A 13385-nucleotide genomic window follows, 5' to 3' on the forward strand; every position below is an offset into this window, starting at 1 on the left:
CTGAGACCTGGAGGGCCCCGGCCTGCTTTGAGTATCCTGCTGTGGGCCAACTGCACCCTCCTCGGCCTGTGGAGTTGAGAGATGGGGGTTACAGGAAGAGGGGATTTGGATTGACTGGACATTCCCGGAGTCACCTGGGTGGATGGCCCCGGGGTGTTGAGCTGCTGGTGCTCCTCCCTGTGGGTGTCCTATGGCTTCTGGCTGACTCGTTGAGGAGAAGGGGAGAAGGTGAAGCTGGAGTGAGATTGGTCTGCCCCACGTGCCTCTTGCATTGACACCGTTGGAGGCCAACTATGGCATCAACGATGGAGTTGAGCCCACGCAACAGTGCAGGACTGATGTCCTGTCAGCTGCCATCCTACCAGTGTTGACCTCAGTGTGTTGGCATGCCGACACTGTTGCCTCAGACTGAAGGTGGATGGAGTCGTCCATTGTGCCTTGCAATCTGAGGAGTGTGGCGGACATCCCTTCCTGATGCTCCCGAGCTTGCCTTTGCAGCTCCAGCAACTGAGGTTTGACCGAGTCCAGAGGCTTCTCATCTGACTCGGGCTCAGCAGATTTCTGGCCTCCAGCAGTCCTCTGAGGGCCGGACACCTGGGAAGTCCCTGCCTCCACCTGTTGTGGATCAGACAGTGCGATCTGCTCACCAGATTGTGATCCCGAGGCTACTCTAGCACTAGGTCCCACCGAGATGTGTGTCTCTGTGCTGGTAGAGGGTGTGGGTGAGCGCTGTGACGGGTCTTCAGTTAGGGTGTCATCAGATTTTTCTTCCGAGGTGTCTTCAGGACGTGAGTCAAGGACCTGGGCCGTGGACTCCCTCAGCTGTTTCACAGATGTGCCTGAGAAAACAAGGAGAGATAATTAGTGTATGGCAGGGGACTGCGGAACAGCGGAACTCACTCACAGCATGGGTGTCTGATGGATGTTCCACTGCTGGTTCCTCACTTGGTTGAGCACCTCCGACCTCATCATTGGCACAGGAATGGTCCAGATCCTCGCCAGCCAGCTGGATGGCTCTATTTTCAAAGCCTGTGAGGACCTTGATGTCTGGCATTCCTCCACCAGTCTGTGATCTCTCCCTTTTGTTGTGTGCCAGCTTGTCCTGTATGAATAGGTGGAGAGAGTGTAAGCACGATGCCTGCCAGGCCAGATCAGAAAGATGCCTGGTCTGTGTGGGTGGTGAGTGGTGCCATCGACAGGATGAGGACATAATACTCAGGGCAGGTGAAGGTGTGTGTGAGAGTGAATGGTGATGTCCCTTGAGCTGGCAGTGAGTGAGATCCCTGTGGATGTGTGATGGGTTTGTGAGTGTGTGAGTTGAGAGTGATGAGAAGAGTGAATTACCCTGGTGGAACTGAGAAGATTATTCATCCTCTTTTGGCACTGGGTGGCTGTCCTCTTTTGCATGACCAACATTGCCACCGCCTCCCATGCCGGATTGGTGACCTTGCTTGCTGGTCTTCGCCCAGACCTAAGGCTAGACTCTAAGGGATTGAAATTTGGAAAAAATGCTGGAAAAGCACCCTAATCAAGGAAACGATGATCCATCAGTTCACGTACAAGCGTTCCCTACACTGGCAGAACGTTTTGAGAACTGCTTTTCTTCTCTGAGTGATCTGAAGCTCTTCCTCTCGTTGCTCTTCGATCCATTTGAATTTGATCTGAGCAAATGTGGTGTAGAATGTCAGAGGCTCGGGGCTGATGAAGGGAAGTTTGAGCAGGAATTAATTCATGGAGTGAAAAAAAACAGAGTTAACGTTTCGAGTCCTTATGACTTTTCTTCAAATGCTATTAGACCAGCTGAGATTTCCCAGCATTTTCTGTTTTTGTTTCAGATTTCCAGCATCCGCAGTATTTTGCTTTTATCTAGGAATTGATTCATGTTCGTGCCCTAGGTGAAGACGAAATTAACAAGCTAAAGAGGAAAAGGATGCGACATCTTTGGTTGAATATCCCTGGTCCTGTTCTTGGCATTGCATTGTAAGGCTGATGTCAATCCTTGGATCGACATCCACATGCAAGCAGACTTTTCTGCTATGGGGCACGTCAAATGCAAGAAGCACAACAGACTCATGGATGGAAACCTCAATGCTGAATTGCGGAGTGTCTGCATATCCCTGAGTCCTAATCTAATAAAGCTTGTGGAAGACAGATCCAACCATAAGTTGCGCTATGATGTAAGGGAAGGGTAAATATTTCTTTTGCTTTTACCGTTTGAAGCTGATGACAGTTCTATTAATATATGAATGATTAAGCATTTTCTAGAACTCATTATGAAATATTCGGCGTGTATTTAATCTTATCCATGGGGTCATGGTTAGTGCACGTGCCCGATTTCAGCCTTGTGGCCCACTGAGATGAAGGAGGGCCCCTCCCGTGGCCCACTCACTAGCTTAGGTTGCCCACCACTGGCTTAGAGAGTGCTAGCTCTGTGCAGGGGCACCCTTTAAATATGGCGCTTGGACTATTGAAGGCTTGGAGGTGTCAGCAGACAGGTGAATCAGAGGCTGCTCCACCAGCGACCCAGCATGTTTCCCATGAATGCCTTATTAATGAAGTGGAACGTGCCGGGAATGGAACGATATGATGTGAAAACCTGCCATTACGGCCAGTGGGTAAAATGACTTTTTTCACGCCCGCTACCGCACTTAGTACAAACCTGGGACGATGCTGCCCATAATCTATTTGAATGGTGGAACAGGCTTAAGGGGCGGAATGGCCTCCTCCTGATCCTATATTCCTAGACCAGCTGTGTATTACAAGAATATCCTTTTTCCATTTGCAGCATTCTAAGTTTTCTTTTTCATATCTCCACTGGGATTTCTTTACTGGCAAGGTATTAAGACAAAATTACATAGCAGATAGTAAAAGTCATGGAATTAATGCAGATATCCTCAGTTCATTTTGTTTTGCCAAGTGAGGGCTTATAGTATTAGTCGACAGTGATTTGACTCCCATACTGCCACAGCAAGTGTAACTTTATGCAAAAGAACAACTATAACATTAACGGTTACTGGCAGACTAATGCATGTGTGAGTGTGTGTGAGCGTGTGTGTGTGTGAGCGTGTGTGTGTGTGTGAGCGTGTGTGTGTGTGTGTTTGTTTGTGTTTGTTTGTGTGACTGTTTGTTTGTTTGTGTGTACCAGGAACTGAAGCTAAGAGAATTCATTTTAAATATCACTGTCCAGGGTATTTGCCTGTGTCTGTTTAAATCTATCTTGTTTTACTGTTGCCTTAATGGAGGTGTAACTGGGAGCTAGATTAATTAGGGGAGCTAGGGGTTATCATAGTAGTAATTTGTAGACGTATGTATGTACTTAAAATCATTTATTTTATTAATAAATATCTAATTTAGTGTTGTAAAAAAACCTCTAAGACTCAGTGGTCTTATTACTACTAAATTTAAGCCATGCATCTCAAAAGAAAAATACAAATTGCAAAACATTTGTGGCAGCTGTTTCAGGTTTCCCTCTGGGATTTAAGCAGCTCAGCATTTACCATCCGCTGTGCCATAACAGCCACCAAGTGCCCCAGAGCTTTTCACCCGTGGGCACAGACTGCAAACTGATGAGTGTTTTAGTGGACTGTGGAACAGTTGGATGACTGGGCACGCTGTACAACCTCCATGCTGAAGCTCACCCTAGAGCAGTCGCTGGTGGAGGTGCTCACAGCCCGTTGCAATGTCAGCATCCCGGTTTGGACCAGTCTCCCCCGTGGTTCAAGCTGTTGGTGCAGCCTTGCACCGCGGGTTAGGAGAATGCCTGCGCCTGAGCTGAGAGCACAGCATGCGGTCCAATGGGCAAGGCTGCTGCCAATCGGTCAGGTGGAGTGGAGCGGAGGCGGGTGGGGTTTCGGGCAGCCATGCAGCGCACTAAACACGGCCATCCTAGTGGTGGCCAGCACTCTCCGGGGTGTGTTAGAGCCTTCAGACTTAACTAAGACAGGTTCTTAGTGCATCCATGCTAGCCCACGTGTCTCTCTTTAACATCCTGCAGGAGGATTACATCAGGAGCATGGAGCCTGCTGAACTAGCTGTATACTTGGTAGTGTACAGAGAGCAAAGACGATGGAGAAGAGAGTGATGGATCAGCCTGGCTGTGCGGAGGGAGGAGCAGCACCCTCAGGAAGAAGGGGCGGCTGGAGCACTCCACACGGTGAAGAGCCACAGCAAGCCATTGCTGTCGGTACCTAGCTAGACCCAAGGACTATAGACGCCGCCTTTCACTCCTGCAGATGACCGAGAACCAGTGTCACCGAAGAATGTGCATGACTAGGGAACTGGTTGGTCACATCTGCCAGCTGCTGCAGGATTTGGCGCCATGAGGACATGGAGGGCATCCACTGCCAGTGGCTGTGAAAGTGATTGCGGTACACAATTCCTATGCCAGTGGCTCCTTTCAGGGCTTCACAGGTGACCTTCATGGGATATCACAAGCCTCCACCCACAAATGCATCCATGAGGTCACGGATACCATCTTCATGAGTGCACACAACTTTGTGCATTTCACCCGGGACTAGGAAAGCCAGAATGCAGGATTTGCCCGGATCTCGGGTTTCCCACTGGTGCAGGGTGTGATCGACTGCACTCATGTGGTGCTCAGATCTTTGTCACAACAAGGGGTCAACTATATCGACCGCTGAATGGGCAGCTGGTGTGTGACCACCACAAATGCATCCTGCAGGTCTGTGCATGGTGTCCAGGGAGTGTTCATGACTCCTATTTTCTCAGTCAGTCACAGATCGCTGACGTCTTCCAGGGTCCACAGAGGCTGCAGGGTTGGCTCCTTGGGGACAAGGGTTACTCACAGAAGCCGTGGCTGATGACACCCATGTGGTGGCCTCAGACTGCAGCAGAGCGATGCTATAATGAGGTTCATGCTGTAACTCACAGCTTTGTGGAACAGACCATTGGGATGCTGAAGATGAGGCGCCTGGACCGGTCTGGTGGAGCCCTGCAATACAGTACACAGAAGGTGACACGCATTCTCATCGCTTGCTGCACCCTTTACAACCTGGTGCTGCAACAGGGGGAAGAGCTGGCTGAGGAGGTGATGCAGGAACTGGGGGTCTCCTCTGATGAGGAGGGCGTCAGCAGTGATGAGGGTGAGGAGGTCCTTGAAGGTGACGATGACAGGGATGAGGCCATTGCACTGGCCAGACAAGGCAAGCACACTCGGGAGGCCCTCATAGCTGCTAGATTTGTGGAGAATGATGATAACATGCAGTGAGGAGACACGATTGATCCTCACATTGCATCTGTGAACGTTTGACTCCAGTCTGGCTTATGGCAGCGCATGACCCTCTGTGAGAATGCTCCTGTCATGGAGACACAGTGGAGGCCCTAATAGTTGCTAGATTGCAGGAGGATGATGACGACATGCAGTGAGTACACTCCATAGATCTTCACATAGCCTCTGTGAATGTCTGACTCCTGTCTGGCCGAGGGCAGCTCACTTGTGCTCTGTGATCAGGGTCATATCATGGAGACACAGCCGTGAAACTTTAAAAGCACCTGATCCTTTGTCAGCCTTCAGCACCTGTCCCCTTCAGGAGCACATCATCACCGGTCACAGGTGCTGAAGAGATGGGGGCCAGCCCCACCCTAAAGGTGCTGAGAGCACACAGAGAGAATGATGGAACTCTGTGACACCTGCCCACTACATTCTGGCAGCAATGACCAGCACCATCGAGGTGCAGGCATCAGTAATGTGTCCAGGGAGTAAGAAGTTGGATCATCACTGTGGTCTGAAGGCTGCACAGAGCACAGGGAAGAGACCCTGGACTGAGACACCTGCCTTTATCTTGCGCAGAAAGGTTTCACATCTGAGAGACATGAACACTGCTCATCAGAACAAGGAGCCATTGGGAGGGAGAGATTCTTGGGAGTTTATTTACAATAGTGAACAGTTTGTACAAGTGATTATGCCCAGGCTGTGCAACAACATCTTCTTAACTTTCCTAACCCTGCCGCTACATCTTGGTGCTCCCCCAACACCCACAGAGGAGGTGGAGGCAGCCTGCTGATTGTTACACTCTGTCTGTGATGACCTTGATGGGTGTCGTCCGGAGGGCTGAGACTTGGAGGGCCCCGGCCTGCTTTCGGGGTCCTGCTGTGTGGCAGTGGCACCCTCCTTGGCCTGTAGGGTTAGAGCTGCTGAGGTCACAGGAAGAGGGGATTTGGATGGGCTGGACACTCCCAGAGTCACCTGGGTGGATGGTCCCAGAGCATGCACTTGCTGATCCTCCTCCCTAAGGTTGCCCAAGGGCCCCTCACTGACTCCTTGAGGAGAAGGGGTAGTTGGAGTGAGATTAAACTGCCCCGCACCCTTCTGTGTTAACACTGTTGGAGGCCAACTATGTCATCAGTGATGGAGTTCAGCCCGCGCAGCAGTGCAGGAGCGATGTCCTGGATCCATGTCTCCATGGCAGCCGCCATCCTACCAGTGTTGACCTTGGTGCGTTGCAATGCCGGCACTAACACCTCAGCCGGAAGATGGGTGGACTCCTCCATTGTGCCTTGCAATCTGAGGAGTGCGGTGGACATTCCTTCCTGATGTTCCCGAGCTTGTCTTTGCAGCTCCAGCAACTGTGACAAGACCGAGTCCAGAGGCTCGTCATCTGATTCGGACTCAGCAAATTTCTGGCCTCCAGCAGCCCTCCGAGTGCCAGGGACCTGGGAAGTCCCTGCCGCCGCCTGCTGTGGATCAGACAATGCACTGTGCTCATCAGTTTATGATCCTGAGGTTACTCTAAAGCTAGGTCCCACCAAGGTGTGTCTGTGTGCTGTTGCAGGGTGTGGGTGAGCGCTGTGACGGGATTTCAGGGAGAGTTTCAGCGGACTCTTCTTCTGAGCTTCCCACAGGGCTTGATTGGAGGCCCTAGGTTGTGGACTCTCTTGGCTGTTTCCCAGCTGTGCCTGTGAAAGCAAAGAGCGATAGTTAGCACATGGCAGTGGCCTGTGAAACAGAACACGTCGCTCACAGCATGTTTGTCTGATGGATGTTGCACTGCTGGATCCTCACTTGGTTGAGCACTGCCCACCTCACCGTCAGCACAGGAATGGTCCAAATCGTTGCCGGCCAGCTGGATGGCTCTGTTTTCAAAGTCCGTGAGGACCTTGATTTTGGGCATTGTGCCACTGGTCTGCGACCTATCCCTCATGATGTGTGCCAGCTTGTCCTGCATGAATAGAGATGGAAAGAGTGTATGCAGGACGGCTGCCAGGCCAGATGATAAGTGTGCCTGGCCTGTGTGGGTGGTGAGTGCGGATGAGGACAATGACGGTGTGTGTGAGAGAGTGAATGGTGATGTCCCTTGAACCGGCAGTGAGTGAGGGCCCTGTGGATGTGTGATGGGTTTGTGAGTGTGTGAGTTGGGAGTGATGAGAAGAATGACTTACCCTGATGGATCCTCTTGTGACATGAGTGCTGTCCTCTTTTGCAGGGTGTTGGCGCTGACCGCCGCTGCCACCACCTCCCAAGCTGGATTAGTGATGTTGCTGCCCTTCCTGCGACCGGAGCGGGGGTAGAGGACACCCTGGCCGGCCTCCATGGCATCCAAAAGGCAGCTTGAGAGACGCGTTGCTGAACCTGGGGACTGCAATCTTCTTCAGTTGCACGGCCATGTCTTCGGTGCAGCAGTGGTGAGCTGGAAGCACTGAGATGTGTGCTTCTGGCTGGACTTTAAATATGGCGCCCGGCGTGATGCAGCAGCGAGGTGATGGCAGGTGAGCGAATGGGAGCCCACCCACCATGGAACTGGCGTGTTTCCTGGAAGTGCATAAATAATGAGGCGGGTTTGGGACGATACGGCGTGAAAACCCACCATCGCGACCAACGGGTAAAATGTCGTTTTATCCGCCCACTACCGCACTTAGTCCAAATCTGGGACAATTCCAGCCTGTATGTTTGTGTCTGTGCGTGTTTGTGTCTGCGTGTGTTTGTGTCTGTGCGTTTGTGTGCGTGTTTGTGTGTGTGCATATGTTTGTGTGTGTGTGATGTGTGTGCATGTTTGTGTTTGTATGCATGTTTGTCTGTGCATGTACTTGTGTGCGCATGTGTGCATGTGGTTCTGTTCTGTGTGTGTGTTTGTGTGTGAATGTGCATGCACACATATGTTTTTGTGTGCATGTATGTGTGTTTATGTGTGTGTGTGCTTGTGTGCATTTGTGTGTGTGTGTTTGTGTGTATGTGTCTGTGCACATGTGTTTGTGTATGTATGCGTGTGTGTTTGTATGCATGTGTGTGTATGTATGTGTTTGTATGCATTGGCTCTGAATCAGAGGGTTGTAAATTCAAAACCTGCTCCTGTGACTTGACAAAATCCAGCCTGAGACTTCTGTGCAGAACTGAGGGAGTGCTGCACTGCTGAAGGTGTCTTTTTTTATTATTAATTTGTGGGATTGTTATGCTTGAATCTTTCTCCATGAAAACTATTTCCAAGAATTTAATGGAAAATGAATAAATAGTGTCACCTGGTGTAGGGCTGAGTGCGCTGGAGTACTCATTAAATTGAATTATTGCTGATTAATTTTTGTCAGGGAGGAGCCATACGTCGATAAAAAACAATCTCACGACAGAAAAATGGGAAAGATGCATTTTACACACGGATACGGAGTTTACTGAGTGACAGGGAACAGAGAATAATGGTGAGTGGTTGTTTTTTGGACTGGAGGAAGGTTCCCCACCAGAGTCAGTACGAGGGCCACTGCTTTTCATGATCCACATCAATGACCAAGACTTGGGTGCGCAGGGCACAATTTCAAAACTCGCAGATGGCACAGAAGTTGCAAATATTGTGAACTGTGAGGAGGATAGTGATAGGCTTCAAGAGGACATATTCAGGCTGGGGGAGTGGGCTAATATGTGGCAGATTCAAATTTAACAGGGAGAAGTGTGAAATGATACATTTTGGTAGGAAGAACGCGGAGAGGCAGTATAAAATGAAGGGTACGATGCTAAAGGAGGGGCAGGTAGAAAGGGACCCGGGATATATGTGCATAAATCTTTGAAGGTGGTCGGACAGGTTGAGAAAATGGTTAATAAGAGTTAGGGGGTCCTGGGCCGGGATTTTCCAGCCCCCGTCGCGGTGAGTTCCCGTGCGGCGGATGCGGTGAGCCGTACAAATCTCCGTTGGCTTCAGCGGGACCAGAAGATCCCATCGGTGGGAAGGGCTGGAAAATCCCACCCCTGAGCTTCAGGAACAGAGCATAGAGCAAGGGAGCTATGGCGGTCATTTACAAAACACTGGCTCGGCCTCAGCCGGAGTATTGTGTCCGATTCTGGACACCTCGCTTTAGGAAGGATGGGAAGGCACTGGAGAGGGTGCGGGAAAGATTCACGGGAATAGCTCCAGGGATCAGGGGCCTGAGTTGCAAGTCAGAGAAACAGGGGCCTTTCCCTTTGGAGTTTGAGTGGAGATTTGATCAAGGTGCTCAAAACTGCGAGGGGTCTAGAGAGAGCAGATAAGGAAAAACTTTTACCATTGGAAAAAGGGTCTCGAGCCAGGAGACACCAATGGTAAAAGAAACACTGGCGACATGAGGAAAAACGCTTTTTTACACAGTGAGTGGTAAGGATCTGCAATCCTCTGCCTGGGAGGGTGACAGAGGCAGATTTAATTCCAGCCTTCGAGAGGGAGCTGGATAATTATTTGAAGAGAAAACATTTGCAGGGCTACTTGGGAAGGGTGGGGTGTGGCTGAGTTCCTCTTGCAGAGACGGCATGGACAGGAAAGGCCGAAGGCCCTTTTCCGTGCTGTAAATGTTCTATATGATTCTATAGAATGGATTTTCTAGCTTGTCCATAACTAATTTCTAAATAGGGAAAAACAGTCAGTTGGGTTTATTTCCTTGAGGCAAGATAGAGGAAGAAGTAGATTCCTCAAATCTTGACTATAGAGAGCGTTTTGAAAGCCAATAAGAAACGTTTCAGTCCATTAATACAAGAGCGAAATACTGCAGATGTTGGAAATCTGAAACAAAAACTAGAGAATGTTGGGAATACTCAGCAGGTCTGGCAGCATCTGCGGAGGGAGAAACAGAGTTAACGTTTCAGGTCGATGGTCGTCCTTCAAAACTAGAAAAAGTTAGACAGGTGATAGGTTTTAAGCAAGTGGAGAGACAGAGAAAATAGTGTGGGGAGGAATGAACAATAGGGAAGATCTGTGTTCGGCTGACAATAGGAGAGATTAAATGAGAAAAGATAGGTGTAAAACGAGTGGCTGAAGAATCCCCTCAGTTCCCCCTCCAGTATGAACTTACATACAAGCAAACGAAATGGGAGCAGGAGTAGGCCATTCAGCCCCTCGGGCCTGCTCTGACATTCAATAAGAACATGGCCGATCTGTTTGTGTTTCGATTTCCACATTCCCATCTAGTCCTGATAACTTTCAATTCCCTTGTCTAACAAGAATCTACCTATCTCCGCCTCAAAAATATCCAGTGACTCCGCCTCCACCGCCCTCTTGAGGCAGAGAGATCCAAAGTCGCACAACCCTCTGAGATAAAAAGTTTCTCCTCATCTCTGTCCTAAAAGGGTGACCCCTAATTTTAAAACGGTGCCCCTTAGTTCTGGACTCACCCACAAGAGGAAACATCCTTTCCACGTCCACCTTGTCAAGGCCATTCAGGATCTCGTATACGTCAATCAAATCCTAGGTAGATCTGATTAAAGTGACACCCTATGAATCATTTCTTCCCCCCAACCCCTGTTATTATCTTAAGGCCGTATACTGCTGGGGGTGCAAACTCAGTAATTGATATAAAACTCAACCAAAAGACAATTTTCCCGTAAACTTCAGATATAGATCAGGAAATACAGTAAGCAATAATAGGGCTGGGAGGAGCTGAACTGAACTGTACCACAACACAAATGATTCTTCATTGTTAAGCCTAAATATGTGAAAATGCCAAGAAACGACTCACCCCCATTTTTGAAATTTTTCCCTTTACAATCACTTTGTTTATTCAACATTCTGTGCATAATCTGTAATTTGTTGCAACTGTATCCCCTGTTAGCTTTTTCTCTTAGAAGTCAATTCACAACAAAGCATCCACCCGTTGATACAATGGACCAACCCACAACCAAACACCCCCATAGAGACAATGGGCCAGTCTGTGCTGGTGTGGGAGATGCTGTGCTTTGAAGTGACCATCTTGCCACCCCCTTATACTAGTTCAATCTATACACATCTGTCTCCCGTTCTTTCTTTTGCTTTAGGTAATATGATATTATTTTGTTTTATAAATTGTTGTATGGTATAACCAAGCAATGACAGATTCTTACTTGAGATATAAGTCAAACTATGTTTAAGATGTTCTGGACAGTTAACTTATGATTTACATTGACATTATTTAGAAAAGCTGGTTTTACTCCATGCATTGAACTAAGTTACGATTTTATTATTTCCAATGTCTAGGATAGCCATAGTAGAGGGAGAGCTCAACACTGGAATACTTGTTTAGCGCTTAGTTCGGTATAGCTTAATCCTTATGATTTATTGGACATATTTTTAAAGTTGAATAAACCACGAATATAGTTATCTTGATATCAACAGAAGTTTATAATCATTAGATTATGTGAATCTAGGCTTTCTGTTGGAACTTGAATTATTTGACTCATTAGACGTGTAAAAATATAACACTGCCACGAGTTTGTACATGGTATCTGAATAGTTGTTTAATGTGCTTGTACTTATATCAGCAAATGTACTATTGTGTATTAAATCAAAGGCCACTCCGTTATGCTACTTCAACCTATACGCAGTGCTTCCTGTTCTTTCTTTTGTTTTAGGCAAATAGGACACATCAGGAGGGTGCACAACATGCAGATTTACATAGTATCCACAACACACACACACAAGTCATGCTACCCAACAGCCCATCATGCTGGTGATTATGATCCACATGAGCCTCCTCCCACCTTACTTCATCTCATCATGTCAACATATCCTTCAATTCCTTCTCCCTCATGTCGAGCTTCAGATTAAGAGCATCTGTGCCCTCCACCTCAACCACTCCCTGTGGTAGCAAATTCCATGTTCCCACTACTCCTCTGAATAGTTTCTCCTGGATGCCCAATTGGATTTATTAACTATCTTACACTTATGGTCCCCAGTTTTGGGGTCTCCTACAAACATCCTCTCTATGTATAACTTATCCCATCCCTTCATAATTCCTCTTAGCCTTCTCCTTTGTAGAGAACAGAGCTCTGGCCTATTTAAATTTTTCCTGATAGTTGGGCCCTCTCAGTTCTGGTATCATCCTACCTATGATGTGGAAAGGAAGGTTATAGGTCTCCCTCTATGATTCCCAACATTGATTACAAGTGGGGTCTTCACGAGGAGGGAGGAACGGTGATTAATCACTTCAGAATCTCAACTCGTGCCTCTTCAAAGCTGATTGACACAAATCATTTGCTTCGATGGCTTCTTGGCAGAAGAATTGGACGTGATCCACGGACAAAAAGTGACAGGGAAGAAAGCTTTTTTAAAAAAAGATTATTGACATTTATTTTTAAGAAGAAGTAAAACATCCAGAGATTTAGTAACTTAAATCATAACATTTATTTCACAATTTTGATATTTTTGGATTTTGTAATGATGCAAAAGATATTAAGGGTTTATTATAAAGAGTTGAAATAAAGAAATTTTTACAATTATTAAAGAAATATCTTGAAGTCATAATGGAAGAGAGGAATTGATGATTGAGTTACAAAGGCACATGCAAATTCTAATGGCTGCTTTAACCTAGAATTGTTTGCAGTAGAGGTCAGTCAGTGAGCCCTATTCTTAAATAAAAACAGAAAATGCCAGAAAAACTCAGCAGGTCTGGCAGCATCTGTGGAGAGAGAAACTGACTTAAAGTTTCAAGTCCATATGACTCTTCTGCAGAGCCCTATCTTATCCTGTTTAGTGCCACTAAACTGTATTTAGTGGAAGTGCCACTCTAAGCAAGGCTTTATGCTAGTGTTATTGAAAGATAATTTCAGATACTTCAAGCACACAGCCAGTAATCAAATACTCTGCGGCATATTTCAATACCTTAAATGGATTCACAAAGTACACAGCAGCACTAAACATGGAGAGATGGCAGTAAAATTCATTCAAACACGGCAAAAATTATTCTTTCAATTTCCCCCACTTTTAACTTATCTCTAATGCTCTTGGGACAAGAACATAGCTATTAAAAAAAAATACCACAGAAGTGGGGAATGCTTTCATCCATTAGATGTATCCTAAGTTTGCTGTTGTTTCTCTGTATCTACTGCCCCTGGCAGTATACAGTCAATACTAAGCAGGGAGTATCCACAAATATCCCCCTCTTCTGAGTGACATACCCCTCCCCGCCCCCTCACCCTTCCAAACACTAAATGGACAGGTGGTTCT

Source organism: Cetorhinus maximus, chromosome 2, assembly GCF_964194155.1.
Source record: "Cetorhinus maximus chromosome 2, sCetMax3.hap1.1, whole genome shotgun sequence".
In the NCBI taxonomy this organism is placed as follows: domain Eukaryota; kingdom Metazoa; phylum Chordata; class Chondrichthyes; order Lamniformes; family Cetorhinidae; genus Cetorhinus; species Cetorhinus maximus.